The sequence below is a fragment of the Hemicordylus capensis genome, chromosome 1, assembly GCF_027244095.1.
Source record: "Hemicordylus capensis ecotype Gifberg chromosome 1, rHemCap1.1.pri, whole genome shotgun sequence".
Taxonomy (NCBI): domain Eukaryota; kingdom Metazoa; phylum Chordata; class Lepidosauria; order Squamata; family Cordylidae; genus Hemicordylus; species Hemicordylus capensis.
The window spans coordinates 255,174,860-255,189,178 of NC_069657.1; the positions used below are offsets into that span (position 1 = coordinate 255,174,860).

Below are 14,319 nucleotides of genomic sequence, written 5' to 3' on the forward strand. Positions count from 1 at the left end.
GAGGCAGGAAAGAAAACTATGAGATAACAGGAGTGTGGAAAGATTATATATACTTACTAGAGAAGAGTGTGTTAATTTGTAGGTATACGAGAGATCAATTTATAGGATAAAAATGTGGAATAGGTTTGAAAACCTGATAAATTAAATTAAGACAATCAGCTTTGAAATGCAAGTCATATAATACATGGAATATTTGACACCAGCACACCTCTTTCTCTTGACCAAGTCTTGAGCACAAATAGAAAAAAATTATTGAAATTAGGGGAAATTAATTTAAGAGAGCCTGTATAAGTTACAGTATTGTTGGTATATGACTCCTTTATCTGAAATGTATTTATCATCTAATAGATGACCACAGCTGGAAGTGTCAGTCTACTGGTACAGATGTTTGTTTGTATATATACATACACGCGCACACACACATATATACACGCCATGCCTACCTATTAAAAACTCTTTGAAAGATGTAGTATCAACAATTAATGAAATGACAGGCTATGATTTAACTAATGATCAAGAGGTAGTTCTTTTTGGCTATATAAGAGAAGTATTGCAAACAGATGTAAAATGATCACTTATCTATTAACAGCAGCAAGAATCTGTATTGCAAAAGCATGGGGAAAAGCAACTCCAACAAGACTTAATTGGTAAAAATATATCCGAAACATGACTTTTGTTAAAACATATGTATTATAAACATTCCAGGGATGAGGATATATAGATGGATATTGTTTGTCCAATACAGGAATAAGAAAGTACAAGATTCTGTATACTCAAATGAACTGTTTTTGATGCTGTGATTTGTGAACTGGATGTTTTTGATATTTCAAATTTTAAAAAAACCTGGAAATTGGGGCAAAATAGTGCCAATGCTAATTTTATAGCAGAGGATGCAGGAGACCCCTGGTTTTCAGGAGCATGCTGGGTGAGTTTCCACAAAAGGGATGGTATTGGCACACATAAGACCCCTGCTAACTTGGCAAAGAGGCACTTTTTAATTTGGTGATTCTCTTTATTTAGCAGGGGGAGAGTAACTGGCCCTATCCACCCCAAGCACAGTACCTCCAGTGACTGTTGCTGGTGTCTGTCTTATGGTTCTTCTTAGATTGTGAGCCCTTTGGGGACAGGGTTCCATCTTATTTGTTTATTTCTCTGTGTAAACCGCCCTGAGCCATTTTTGGAAGGGCGGTATAGAAATCGAATGAATGAATGAATGAATGAATGAATGAATAAAAAGCTCAAACATCCTCTCTCCTACCACCAGCAAAATGAAGTGTTACAGAAAAACTACTTCATATTTTCTCTTCTTGTACTTGAGGCTTGGTCAAAAGAAAGGAAGATGAAGTGGTAACAAAAATCCTACACCAGAAGGATGCAAGATTAAAGTTTTGCTCAAATTTTAATAAACAGTGTTTTACCTTAACATTACAAGGCCGGAAAGGGAACGTGCTACTGGGGACGTGCTATCGCCCTACGGATCAAAATGCCGACAGTGACTGGGAGTTGCAGGAGGAAATCAGGGAGGCATCAAGGAGAGGCAGAGCTGTAATTATGGGTGATTTCAACTACCCACACATAGATTGGGTAAATTCACATTCAAGTCAGGACAAAGAGGTCAAATTTCTAGATACGCTAAATGACTGTGCCCTAGAACAGTTGGTCATGGAACTGACCAGAGAGAAGGAGACCTTGGATCTAATTCTGAGTGACACCCAGGACCTGGTGCGTGATGTCAGTGTCATCGACCCTTTAGGGAACAGTGACCACAGTGCCATCAAATTCAGCATACATGTGGGGAGAGAATCACCAAGGATGTCTAACACAGACATTTTGAATTTCAGAAGAGGAAACTTCTCCAAAATGAGGAGTATGGTGAAAAGAAACCTGAGGGGGGAAATCAGGAGAGTCACTTCGCTCCAGAGTGCAAGGAGTTTACTCAAAACCACAATACTAGAAGCCCAGTTAGATTGCATACCCAAAAGGAGGAAAGGTACCACTAAGTCCAGGAGGATGCCAGCATGGCTAACGGGTACCGTCAAGGAAGTCATAAAAGGGAAGGAGACTTCCTTCCGAAATTGGAAGGCCTGTCCAAACAAAGAGAACAGAAAGGAACACAAACTCTGGCAAAAGAAATGCAAGGTGACAATAAGGGAGGCAAAAAGAGAGTCTGAGGAACAATTAGCCAAAAGTATCAAAGGGAATAACAAAAACTTATTTAAATACATCAGAAGCAGGAAACCTGCCAGGGAGGCAGTTGGACCATTAGACAATGAGGGAGCGAAAGGGATTATTAAGGAGGATATGGAGGTTGCAGAGAAGCTGAATGAGTTCTTTGCATCTGTCTTCACGGCAGAGGATACTAAGCATATACCTGTTCCTGAACCAGGCTTTTTGGGGATGGAGGCTAGAGAGCTGAGTCAGATAGAAGTGACAAGGGATGATATGCTAAACTGTCTGGAAAAACTGAAAACTAACAAATCACCAGGGCCGGATGGCATCCATCCAAGAGTCCTCAAAGAACTCAAATGTGAAATTGCCGATCTCCTTGCTAAAATATTTAACTTATCCCTGCATTCGGGCTCTGTACCAGAGGACTGGAGAGTAGCAAATGTAACACCGATTTTCAAAAAGGGATCCAGGGGCGATCCAGGAAATTACAGGCCAGTTAGCCTAACGTCCGTTCCAGGCAAATTGATGGAAAGCATCCTCAAGGATAAAATTGTAAAGCACCTAGAAGAACAGGCCCTGCTGGGAGTCAGCCAGCATGGTTTCCACAAAGGTAAATCTTGCCTCACCAACCTTTTGGACTTCTTTGAGAGTGTCAACGAGTGTGTGGATCAAGGTGATCCAGTTGACATAGTCTACCTGGACTTCCAAAAAGCTTTTGACAAAGTTCCTCATCAAAGACTCCTGAGGAAACCTAGCTGTCATGGGATAAAGGGACAAGTACATGTGTGGATTGCTAACTGGTTGAAAGACAGTTTTCACAATGGAGGAAAGTAAAAAGTGGGGTCCCCCAGGGATCTGTACTGGGACCGGTGCTTTTTAATTTATTCATAAATGATCTAGAAGTAGGGGTAAGCAGTGAGATGGTCAGATTTGCAGATGATACCAAACTCTTCCGGGTAGTGAAATCCAAAACGGATTGTGAGCAGCTCCAAAAGGATCTCTCCAAACTGGGGGAGTGGGCAACAAAATGGCAAATGCGGTTCAATGTTAGCAAGTGTAAAGTGATGCACATTGGGACGAAAAACCCCAACTTAAAGTATATGCTGATGGGATCCGAGCTGTCGGTGACGGACCAGGAGAGGGATCTTGGGGTTGTGGTGGACAGCTTGTTGAAAGTGTCGACTCAATGTGTGGCAGCTGTGAAAAAGGCAAATTCCATATGCTAGGGATCATTAGAAAGGAGATTGAAAATAAAACAGCTAACATTATAATATCCTTATACAAAACTATGGTGCGACCACACTTGGAGTACTGCGTACAATTCTAGTCACCACATCTTAAAAAGGACCTTGTTGAACTGGAGAAGGTACAGAAGAAGAGGGCAACCAAGATGATCAGGGGCCTAGAGCACCTTTCTTATGAGGCAAGACTACAGCACCTGGGGCTTTTTAGTTTAGAAAAAAGACGACTGCGGGTGACATGATAGAGGTCTATAAAATCATGCATGGTGTGGAGAAAGTGGAGAGAGAGAAATTATTTTCCCTCTCACACAACACTAGAACCAGGGGTCACTCCATGAAATTGATTGCCAGGAGGTCTAGGACCAACAAACGGAAGTACTTTTTCACACAACGCGTGATCCACTTGTGGAACTCTCTGCCACAGGATGTGGTGACAGCCAACAACCTGGATGGCTTTAAGAGGGGTTTGGATGACTTCATGGAGAAAAGGTCTACAAATGGCTACTAGTTGGAGGGCTGTGGGCCACCTCCAGCCTCAAAGGCAGGATGCCTCTGAGTACCAGTTGCAGGTGAGTAATGGCAGGAGAGGGCAAGCCCTCAACTCCTGTCTGTGGCTTCCAGTGGCATCTGGTGGGCCACTGTGAGAAACAGGATGCTGGACTAGATGGGCCTTGGGCCTGATCCAGCAGGGCTGTTCTTATGTTCTTATTTAACTTGAGTGTGCATATCCTGTTAATTCCAGATTTAATTTCTAAGATTTGTGTGTTAGCGGGGGGGGGGGACCATTTTCACCCACCATTTAAACATGTAATTTAGCACTCCCAGTTTGTCAAGGCAGAAAGTAATGGTTAACATGCAAACTGCAGTTGGGGGCACCAAACAACATTTTGCATGTCCAGAGGACTGAAATGTCCAAAAGCAGCAAAGATTACTGGCTGACATCCAGGCTAACATCACATGCAACAAACTGTGTGTGCGCACAACAGGGAGGGATGAATTTCACACCAAAAAAACCTCCATTGTGCTTTATGAAAATATGTCCCCTGCTAACTGGGTAAAGAGGCACTTTTTAATTTGGTGATTCTTTTTATATAGCAAGGGGAGAGTAACTGGCCTTATCCACTGCCAGGACAGTACCTCCAGTGACCGTTGCTGGTATCTGTCTTGTTTCTTTTTAGTTTTGAGCTCTTTGGGGACAGGGAGCCATCTTTTTTATTTATTATTTCTCTATGTAAACCGCTTTGGAAACTTTTGTTGAAAAGCAGTATATAAATATTTATTGTTGTCATCCCTAAGAGTTGCAGGCCTGTTGGGAACATATTTTCAGGAAGCAGAAAGGGAAATTGGTAAATCCCGCCATGTTGTGCACAAAAAAAGTTACTTGCTGTGTACAACCTTGCCTGGATGTCAGCCAGTAGTCATTTTGGGACATTCCAATTCAAAGTAAAAAGCTTTAAGAGGTCCCGCTCTTGGAGGAAGAGCGGGATATAAATGATGCAAGGCAAGAGTTTCACCCATTTTCCAAGTGACCTTGTAATGCCAGGTATGATAATTAGGAGGTGGGGTTGACTTTTCTGTGCTCTGAATACTTCTAGCTGGGTCAACATGAAAAAGGTTAAACTCATATACAGAAAAGAACAAAAGAAGATAAATCTGTAATGTTCTGCCCGATTTTTTTCTTTCCAATAGGGATAGCCATGTTGAAACCACTACAAATGTTTAAGGTGCCTTGTGGCACCTTCAAGTTGCTTTGATAACTTTTCTTGGTTGAAACGTTTATAAACATTTTCATTAACGATAACACTGAGGGATGACATCTGGTGAGGTCGACTGTCGTTGATGAAAGCTTATGTTATTTTACATCTAATTAAAAAAAATATTTTTATTTAATAAGAAAAAGAAAAATAACATGGTTACATTATCATCTCTTGAGCTTCCAAAAGTTACAGTTGTTAATTTTTAATTTTAAGTGCTACAAGACTTTGTTCCATTTACAGCAAGTTCTTCTGCTCAGATTCAGAATTAGCATTCATACATGCTAATAGTATATTAGCATGCATGGGTGCTATTCACTGTGGTCGTTCTATCAGCATGCAAGAATACTATTCAGTGTGGTCCCAGTTTGAATGATACTGTGCCTACCCAGGGGATGCACCAGGAGATGTACCAAAAGCAGACATCCCAATGCTCTCCCAGTGCATCCCTTTACGGCGGGGTTTTTTTCCATCCAAATGGCCCCTCCCCTCACACCATATAGTATTGTCCCAGGAAGATGCACCCCCTTCCTAAACACATGGGTCATATGAACAGACCCAGTGTGAATTTGCTCATTCTATGAAGAGTTCCCTTGAACTCTACTGTTCTAAGTGGTATACTGGTGCAATAGCCAATAGTCTGATCTGCCAGGCCATCAGCACTCATTCACTAGGTGACAAGAGACACCTCCCCTGAAAATTGGTGAAGATCAGTTGAATAATGGCTTAGATAGAACAGTTTAAAGTTTTTTTCTCTTGAACAGTTTAAAGGGTTGGCAACATTTTTTCAGATGGAGGAAGTGCTAGCTAAATGATTTTATAGTCCATTCACATAGTTTCAGCCTTTAGACTGCATGCCAGAAAAGTGCCTTTTGTATGACAGATAAGTGATCTTTTACTCTTTGCCTTAGTGTTATTGTGCCGTTCTATATGGCACTTTACAGAACAAACAAAAGACAGATCTGTGAAAAATTTAGCATGCAACATTGAACACTGGACAAAAATGGGTAGAAAAACATCCTTTCTAGTTTTATTCAATTTCCCTGCTCTGTCCAGAGTTCCTGACAGTAGTTGATTGGCTTTTACTATAGTTTGGACCAAACTAGCCACAGAAAAGCAACTGTTGTATGCAACAGTTGCATATGGCCCCAAATCCTGTGCTTCAGGGTGGAACAGCGATGTGGGGCTGATGCTTTCTTCAAAATAGCTCTTGGTATGAGCCCATATAGGGCTGTTCTAAAAGAGTATGGAAAAGTAACAGCAAAATGACTGCTCATGTGCATGTCACCAATTACTGTTTCAGTTCTTAACAGCCTTGTATTTGCATAGAAAAGCACTGATCAGAAAAAGTTGGTTCCAGAGTGAATAGTGAGCCTTCTTGAGCTAAAAAAACCCCAGAAATCTCAAGTGCTATGAGGACTCCCAATCATTCCTGGCAAATGTCAGCTATTTTAGGTATGTTGTTACTATTTTAGTGGAAGAAATATGTAGCTGTTCTTATTTTATGAAATGTGCTATAATCAGTACCAGTGATTTTTAGTATAGTTGTGAAATGCAAGAGTTCCTGAATGCTGTAACAGCTTTAACCTGACCTGATCCTGGCTATAATCCTAAATCCTGAAATCCCCTTTGCCGTGGTTCATTATCTCTGATGTCTACACTTTCAAATGCTCTGTTCAGGAGGTATTAATCTTCCTTTGAATTCCTTCAGTACTGAAGGTCACTTAACTAAAGGTTTCATTGAAGGAAATCATAACTAGTAAATTTTGAATTGTCATTTTTAATGTTAAGTCTTCACATGTCAAGTTCACTACAATTTATTATACTTCAAAAGCATAATTTTTTCCCAGAAACACATTTCTTCAGTTCATTTGATCTTAAAAACTGTAGGCTTGAGTCTCCACACACAGCTGTCCTTTTTTCCTGTTTAGTGTTAACTGTGGCTTTTTATGTTTGAAATTATGCAAATTGAGTTCTTGCCCACCAAACTAGAACCAGAAATCATCATTTTCAGTTCTGGTTTGCAGAACAAGCACCAACCATATTTTGCTGACAAACTATAGTTAGTGTTAAAACCTGAGGTCATTCACAGAATCAAAAACTGTGTTCTACTCAGGTGTGGGAGCTGTGTGTGCTTTGAATTTTCAGTTGTGTGGAGATAAGATAGGAGGAAAACCTGGGCAGAAGTGATTGTGTGGAAGAAAGGTAGGAGTGACATGCTTGTAAACCTCTTACATCTTCAACCAGAAAATAGGTGGGGGGGGAAGGGGGAGTGTGTTGAATCCAGTGATTGGAAACGTCCTCTCTCCTAACAAATTTATTAGGAGATAAGTTCCCAAGTAATAAGAACAATGGCAAATATTTATATACTGCTTTTCAACCAAGTTCTCACAGCAGTTTACATAGAACAATAATAAATAAAGTAGTTCCTTGTCCCCAAAGGGCTCACATTCTAAAAAGAAACAGGCAACAGTAACAGCCACTGGAAAGATGGCATGATAGGAGTTGATGGGGACAGTTGCTAAATAGACGAGAATCGCTACTTTAAAAGGTGTCTTTTTGCTTATTTAACAGAGGTTAATGCAAATAAATAGTGCAAAGTCAGCACAGCATTTACTGATGGCTATTCAGAATATGGGAGGTAATAGTTTCAGGTTGCAAAAGGAAATAGGAATATATCTTCATTACTTTCTGTGCATACAGATGACTTTTATACTATTTTGTATCTTAGACTTGAACTCATAGGCCCAAATTATTTGTATTTATTTTTCAAACTTCTATTTTGGAAAGGCTTTGGAATGTGCGCCCTAGTGAAATAAGAGCCTCCCCATCTCTGACAAGTTTTTAAAAGTCTTTAAAGACGCACCTGTTCACCCAGGCTTTTAACTGATACTGTTTTGATTGTTTTTAATGTTTTAGAATATTGTTTTTAAGAATTTAAATTGTCATTATTTTAAATTTCTTGTTTTTGTTTTTAACTAATGTTTTAATGTTTTTTTAATTTTGTTGTAAACCGTCCAGAGATGTAGACTTTGGGCGGTATAAACATTTGTTAAATAAAATGAATGAATGAATGAATGAATGAATGAATAAAATCGTACTTTTGGGGGGGGGGTGTCAAATAAATAAATAAAATAAGCCCTCAAAATGGCTTACAATAAAATCAGAAAAAAATGTAACCAAAACAGCAAACCATAGCATACACAAAACTGAAAAAGTATCAACACATTTTGATGTATGGAGGATTACACAAAGTTAAATGCACTGACGACAAAAGGTGTCCAGAGCACAATTTAAAGCGGAATGAATCTGCATGGTACACTTTTGGTACCTCATAAAAGGACCTCATATTCTCCCACAAAATTGATAGTAACATATACATTAAAGTATTATTCTACTAATCAGTACTGATTAGGCTGTAGCTGGAATCTTGCCAGATTTTTGGTCACGATAAATTTTTACAGTAGTACACAAACACGTGACAGCACAACCTTTCCTTTCCACAAACCCCTGCTAACTGGGCAAAGAGGCACCTTTTCAAGTGGTAATTCACTTATATTAGTAGGAGAGCAAGTGTCACTATCCATCCCCAGCACAGCATCTGAGGTAGCTGTTGCTAGTGTCTACCTTATGTTTCTTTTTAGCTTGTGAGCCCCTTTGGGATAGATAACTGCCTTGTTTTATTTATTTATTTATTCTATGTAAACAACTTTGAAAACTTTTGTTGAAAAGCTGCATATAAACATTCATAATAGTAGTAGCTAAGTTATAGCTAGACCAGAGAGCAACAGAGACACACTTCTTTTAACCGCAGAAGGCTTGTAAAGTTGCTTTTTAGGCCTTCCTCATCTCTCTCCCTACCCCACCACCCCTGATTAAATTTTTGGATCTGTTCAGTGGCTTGTGATGTAATTAGGTCGCTATCTTTTTTCTGGCAGAATTCTTATGTCTTTTTGAAGACATAAGAAATGGAACAGCTGAGCCTATTCCCACTGCTGCATATCCACATAAGGAAAGGTTTCACCTGCTGAAATCCCGACTGTGATGTAGGTATTAAAAGGAACATGAGCTGTGTCAAGAAAAAAAGGCAGCCTGAGATGTAATGCTTAAAACACTACAAAGAACTGAGGATGAAAAAGCTCCTGAAAGTAGTAAAGCATTCTCCTTCAGCTGGTTAATCAGAGCCTAAAAGTATGATAGATAGTGCTCAGACTTAAATTAAAAAGATCATGTGATGGTTTAATGTTGCATAAGCTTTAGTGGGTAACAACCCATTTTGTCAGATGCTGGATTGGTACTGGAGAAACATAGTGAAGCAAGCAGTTGAAAGCAAAGTATGGAAATGTGTTCCAAAATCAGGATAGTGCCTGCCTCTCAGGAGTACAAGTTAAAAACCTTCTGAGTGTTCACTCCAAATAGAAATTTGACTGGCTTGATTCTTGTCTGTGATGTATTGTATAGTGCTGATAACTTTATTTCCTCTTGGAATGAGAATAGGGATTTCTGGCTTTTGGCTCCAACATAGTTGAATAGCCAGTTGCCAAGTAATTTAAAACAAATTATGAAAACAGGAATTCTAGGATCTCTGTGATTTAAGACAACTAAATTGTATTTTTTTGAAATAAGTAATCCAAAAACCTTTGGTTTAAAATGATAGTTAAGCTGCTTTACATTTTCACTTATGCTCTAAATAGAATGGAAATTGCAAGTTAATGTGCCCATCTTGTACCATATAAGCTGGAAAAACTTTGTACAGTATGGTAATGATGGCTTTAGAAATGAGGCTCCATGTACCCACACTTTGTCTTGGTCTTTCAGTTGGATATTGGGCTGGGGAGGGATGTATCCAGGCAGAAATTTAACAGGTACAGTTTCCCTAATCGCTTCCTAGAGATGCCCCTGATGAATTCTGCCTGAATTCTCATCAAGGCAAAGTGTGGGTACATGGAGCCTCATTTCTAAAGCCATCATCATATACCAGACTGTACTAAGTCTTTACAACTTATATGGCGCAGAAGTTAAGATGGGCACCTTAACTTGCAATTTCCATTCTTTTTAGAGCACATGTGAAAATGTAAAGCAGCTTAACTATCATTTTAAACCAAAGGTTTTTGGATTAATGAATTTACAGGTGTTTTAAAAAGGAAAATATAATTATAAACTATGGGGAAGAATTTACCCAAACCACAAGGTAAAACTTCCTGTTGTTGAACACCTAGTTCCTGTTGTTGAACACAACTTTGTAAAACCTTCAACTAAAATAAAGTCACACACACAAACACACTCAAAAAAACTAAGATTAAACTAGTGGATTCAGTAATAGCGACAGTGTGATCCCACCTCATGATTATTCAGCAGTGAATAAGGACCCAAGCAGGTAATGTGTTCACTTTAAATCTGTACAGTTGTTCATTTTCTTAAAAACATACAAACGATTTAAAAACAAATTCTTTAACAACCGTGTCCAAAACTACAGATTATCTTGCCAGAAATTTCCCATAAGCCTCACAATTTTCTTGCTGGTTTTAAGTTGCTTCAGGATGGTGTGATCAGCAATAGTGTAAATGTTGTACACAAGTGCATTTCCTCCCATCACTGGGTGTGCAGGGAAGAAAGAGGAAGCCTAATGCATATGACTGCATAGGTGGTGCTCATAAGTCAGCCACTTGCTTCTATGAAACATACCCTATGAATGTGGCCATAGCTTAGTGGTAAAAAATCTGCTTTGCATACAGAACCTCCCAGGTTTGATCTCCAGGTAGGGTTGGGAAAGACTCCTGTCTGAAAAATCAGGAGAGCCGCTACCAGTCAGACAATACTGAGCTAGATGTACCAAAAGTCTGACCCAGTATAAAGAAGCTTCACATGTTCCTATGAAACTGGGCCCAAATCTAAGCTCATGGAGCAAAACTCTAGTTTTCAGCTAGAAAATTAATCTGGTCAAACCCACAAGGGGTACAACTGGATGTCTACACAAAGTAATGCTCAAATAATTCAGGTCTCTCAAAGCAACAATGGCATCAATATAACACATCAATTTCACCAAGAATGGCAGTCTAGCAAGTAGAGCTGCATTCACTTAGGAAGGCAAACAAAGTGCAACTGAATAGCTGCATTAATTCTCTCCACACCCCTGCTATAAGATAGCCTTGGGGTCAAACACCACCAACCTAAAACTGTAAGCTGAGTGACTAGGAAGGAGAAACAGTTGCCATTAGCACTGTACTATAGAAACGAGCACAGTGCCAATGGTAGCTGTTCATCCCAGTACACTCCCTTTCTTCCGGAAATATGTGGGGGGGGGGCAGGGTGAGGACTGAAGTAAGAGCCCTGTGGTTGTCTTTGGTAGAATACAGGAGGGTTTACCATTGCCTTCTCCTGCACAGTATGAGATGATGCCTTTCAGCATCTTCCTATATCGCTGCTGCCTGATATAGGTACATAGGAAGCTGCCATATACTGAGTCAGACCATTGGTCTATCTAGCTCAGTATAGTCTTCACAGACTGGCAACAGCTTCTCCAAAGTTGCAGGCAAGAATCTCTCTCAGCCCTAACTTGGAGAAGCAAGGGAGGGAACTTGAAACCCTCTGCTCTTCCCAGAGCGGCTTCATCCCCTGAGGGAAATAACTTGCAGTGCTCACACATCAAGTTTCCCATTCAGATGCAACCAGGGCAGACCCTGCTTAGCTATGGAGACAAATCATGCTTGCTACCACAAGACCAGCTCTCCTCGCCAAGGAGGGGGAGGGAGTCCCAGCAGGGATTTGAACCGGCAATCTCAGGCTTGCTAGGCAAACCATTTCCTCCTGCGCCATTAGGTGGCTTACTGAAGTATTAAGGCATGTAAATCAAGGAGAGCTGGTCTTGTGGTAGCAAGCATGACTTGTCCCCTTAGCTAAGCAGGGCCCACCCTGGTTGCATATGAATGGGAGACTAGAAGTGTGAGCACTGCAAGATATTCCCCTCAGGCGATGGAGCCACTTTGGGAAGAGCAGAAGGTTCCAAGCTCCCTCCCTGGCATCTCCAAGATAACGCTGAGAGATTCCTGCCTACAGCCTTGGAGAAGCCGCTGCCAGTCTGTGAAGACAATACTGAGTTAGACTAATGGTCTCACTCAGTATATGGCAGTTTCCTATGTTCCTAAAATAAGAGTTTTTAAGAGCAATGGTTACCAAAATAGTAGGGTAGAAATGGGTGGAATGGATTAAAAAAACAGGAGCCCTCAGTTTGTTTCTCGTTTAGGAGATCACTGCTCATAAAAAGTGAGCCAAACAGCCATCCGAGGATACACACACTTCCACACACACTAATTCGCTAACGTATGCAGATGTCTTCCACTGTTCCCAGAAGACCTTGTATGTTGAAAGATACAGAAGACCTGAAAACATACACTCAACAATCCATCACCTCCTCATACTTTAATCACACATCCCCAATGTTAAAAAGCCTTTTCATCCTTCCAAGACAAAATCAGAATGGAGAGAGAAAAACCTCATCTCTTTCCTCTGTTCCTCAACCTACCTTGTAGCGTTTTCTATTTTGAAGTGAGTGCTGATTAGCAAAGGGTGGCATGAGTACTTGCATCAGGAAGATGCAGATCCTCTCTCAAAATGGAGAACAGGCTAAGTCTGGAAGAGTGACATTCCCACTTCACATGATTGTGGAGAAGGTAATATTGGGTAACCCCATGTATGCTACCATGAGCTCCTTGGAAGACAGTTAAAAAAACCCACTGAATAAATATCAGAGGCAGCTATGGGATCAGATGAGCTCCACTCCAACAAAATCTAGAAGCAGCACTGAAACCAATCCAGCACACACTAGTTAGGCCACACACACAGCTGGCCTGCTCTTGGCCTCTCAATTTGTTAAAAATTAGATGGAACAGCATACACCGATTGATATTTGCAGACCAATCTCCTGGCCATAATGCAACAGGGAATTGTAGACCTAATTAGTGCTTGTATGAGAGATCACTGGATAGCCCATGGAAATTGCTCAAAGCTTTCCAGGAGAACAGGAAAAACATTTTAAGATAAATAAGAAGAAGCAAATTGCAAGGAACTAGATACAGGGGATATGTTTCCCAAGCTTGCAGTTCCCACTCTCCGATAATTCATCATAGTAACTTCAGATACAGCTGCCAGGCAAAGGAAGGCTAAATCAGAAAGAAAAATGGCAAAAAGTTAATCCATATTCTTGTTACAGTGTTAACTACCATTTCTCATCGCCATAATAAAATATGACTTTTAAATGCTCAGTTTAACATTAACTGTTTTGCAGCTTAATTGAAGACAATTAGGTCTCTTACTATTCGCCAATTTTCCTAGGACATAGACACTTAGAAAGTGCTATTCAGTTTCATTACAAATTCACAATTTCTCATTCTCCTCCCAACTGTTTTATACTAGATGGAAATACTGATAAATTATGTTGCTTCATTGACAAAATGGCTTCAAAGTTTAAACCAACTTTCAACATACTCCCACACAGTTCCTTTTGCTAAATATTGTGCTTTCCAAACAAAATGTTCTAGTAGATAGTATTGGTGCAATACTGAACTACAAAAAGAATAGGACTAGCAGCTGGCTGTCAAATACATATGTTTTAACTGAAAGATCATGCAACGTATTTACTTCACACTGGAAGCATTAATAAGTTGGTATAACCTTATGGGCTCTTCCATGTGGAAAATACTAATGTGGCTTTGAGCTTTTGGATTTCTACATCAATGTAACTGCATCAAAAAATGAAGTGCGAGATGTCTCAAACGCTTTGGTATACATCAGAGTATACAATGTTGCAGAAGTGCAAGTTGCCTTTCTACCCCCTTCTCCCTACTGAAGTGTCCAGAGTCCCCTAAAAAGCTGTTGCTGAGGGTTGGAGGACGTTCAGCAACAGAATGTGATGTACTGTGAGAGGCTGCAAGTGAAGGGGCACCTGGAAACTGCAAGAGGAACATCTAGTGAAGGCACCACTCCACTAGCGATTTCCAGGTATTCCCCCTGGAAAGTGCATTATATTGGCACAAGTCACACCAGTGTTACTCTGGATGTTATCCTATATTTTATTACATTTCTACACCACTCAATCCAAAGGCTCTGGGAAGTTTACAAAGTAAAAACAAAATCTAATCATTCAAAAATCAAATGTA

At 40.1% G+C, this 14,319-nt stretch overlaps 2 protein-coding genes across 6 annotated transcripts in view; one reads left to right on the forward strand and one right to left on the reverse strand.

Annotated features, from left to right (window-relative positions):
• Window positions 1–14,319, reverse strand: part of PPP3R1 (protein phosphatase 3 regulatory subunit B, alpha) — a 76,222-nt gene that overhangs the window by 25,161 nt on the left and 36,742 nt on the right. The gene's annotated exons all lie outside the window — the stretch shown is intronic.
• Window positions 1–14,319, forward strand: part of PLEK (pleckstrin) — a 217,683-nt gene that overhangs the window by 15,632 nt on the left and 187,732 nt on the right. The window lies entirely within an intron of this gene.